Source organism: Uloborus diversus, chromosome 10, assembly GCF_026930045.1.
Source record: "Uloborus diversus isolate 005 chromosome 10, Udiv.v.3.1, whole genome shotgun sequence".
Classification (NCBI taxonomy): Eukaryota; Metazoa; Arthropoda; class Arachnida; order Araneae; family Uloboridae; genus Uloborus; species Uloborus diversus.
This window is the reverse complement of record NC_072740.1, coordinates 6,446,604-6,449,042: the sequence shown is the minus strand read 5'-3', so window position 1 is coordinate 6,449,042 and position 2,439 is coordinate 6,446,604.

The window sequence follows — 2,439 nt, the reverse complement described above, 5'->3', positions numbered from 1 at the left end:
AATGAGTAATTACTTTCTATGTAAGTACAACAAAGTGGAAAAAAGTCTTCTGTTTGTATTTAGTTTTTGTTATTCTAACAAGATGTGGAAATAACCCTAAATGTTCTGTGTGTTTATAATTTTCATATAATCAAGGATCATATTATCATTACTTGAATTCTAATCTTTTAAGCATTTTAAATCACTTCTTTTTTTTTTCATTTGTAACTGTAAATATTAACATCTTTAGATAATATGCATTTATCCCTTTAAAAGAGAAAATATTTACTTCTTAAACTCTATACTGACACCATCTAGGCTTTCAATTTGAACATTAGAAAACAAAATGTATCAGAAGTAGATGAATCTAAGAGATTCTCAAACTGTTTTTAAAATGTAAACTGAAAAACTTCTTTTTCATTCGCTAATTCACTTTTAATCCTGCATTTAAATGCATCAAAATTGTAAAATGTTTAATAACATATTTTGCAATTATATTAGAGAAAGTAAAAGTAACAAAATTTCATCTTTCTTTTCCTAAAGAATATGGAATTAATGAGCTATGCATTCACATTAAATAACTGAATTTGGTTTGATTAAAATATTGTACACAAAATTGTTGAAAAATTTATGAAACAAATCATCAAAAAACATGTTCCAAATAAACTTGTGAAGTTTTAATTTGTCCATAAGCTAATTTTTGAAGGATTTCCGAAAGAGGACAATGATACTAGATTAAGAACACCATTTCAACCACTGGCACATTTGATCCATTGAATGAAACCAAAGAATAAAAATGTATTCCAAGGGACAAACAAATGAAAACAGAAATATTAACTGCAACTGAAAATATATTAATATCACAGCTTCATATAATGTTGAATAGAACCCTGATTTAACATTTTACATGGAACTAGTTGGGGGAAAACTAGTCCCATGAAAGTGGGGAATGCAGGAAAAATGTTAATATTATTGTCATTCCAAACTTCAGATATCTAGCAGATGCATTACACTATATTTTGTCCATTATTGTGAGGTGTCCACTATTAGGGAGAATTACTTCAAGAACTTTGCTTTTGAGTTTATAGCAATTAAAATAACAAAACTTCAATATAAATAAAAATAGTACTATTATCATTGTATTCTATTAGAATTATCACAATTACATATTATATTTTCAAACTGCGACTAATAATTTTTTTTATACATAAAATAAAGATAATGCACACAAGGTAGGAACTAATTCAAATAAGTGAAATATACATTTAACAGTTTTTGCCACCGTTTTATCTTTGAAAATCTATTCCTCTATTCATAAATATTAAAATTGTTGCACAAATCTTTTTTAGAGCATTCAATTCTGAAAAAAAAAAAAAAAAAAAAAAAAAACATTTTACAGCATATTGGTTTGAAATTTTTTCAAGCATCATTTTCATTTGCAGGTATTCATAATTCACAGGTACTATATGAGCAAATTGTTCAATCGTGCTCTAAGAAAAAAAAACGAAAAAGAAAAACTTGAAACATTCAACTATGATCCACATCATGGTTCTATTTAGGGGGGGGGGGTAAGCATTAAACCCCTTTTGAAGTTTTTCAAAAACTATTCCATAATATACCTTTTATCACTTTTTTTTTACTCATTTATTATTCATTTTCTCAATTTCATTTACAAAGTGAAATTATTATTATTGACAATTTGAACAAACTATAATAATTTCTTACAAAACAATAAAGCTTTTTGTTCAGATTTTGAATGCCTGAGGCTAACAAAATAAAAATAATAATAAAACTTTTAATTTGAAAGTGAAAATCTATATTTAACACTTTTTGTACCAAAAAATATGAATTTAAGAAGTATTACTTCGAATGCGCGCATATAAGTACTAGCATCTATCTTTATGAGTTTTTAAAAGGATACCGAATTTTTCATAGAGATAAATTTATGTAGTATACACATTTTTTTCTTCATTTGATAACTTTCATCACCTTTTAATTTTGCTCATGATAACTAATGCCCTTAAAGTAGTCTCCCCTTGTTTAAATAACCTATTGTAACAAAAATCAGTAGAATATAAAAATGAAATCAAATTTTATTGATTATATAGATTTCATGAGAAATGTGTTGGAAATGCCTCCTCGAAACAACTACACTATATTAAGGATATAATAAAAATAGATTAAAATGATCAAATCAAAAATTTCTTCTTCAAATTTGAAATTCAAAATATGCTTATCTAACATTATTTTCCCATTTAGAAACTAAATCCCCTTATAAGTAGAGAAGCAATTTGCCTGCTTCAGATTCTTGGATTTTTCTGAAAATCTTTCTCGTTCATCTTTTACGGCAAAAATAAGTTATTGTCTTTTTTATTAATGCAATCTGGGTGCAACCATAAGTTTATTTAGACTCATTGCATGAGTCTATCTACTTGTCTACTGTTCAAATGTGCAAAAAGT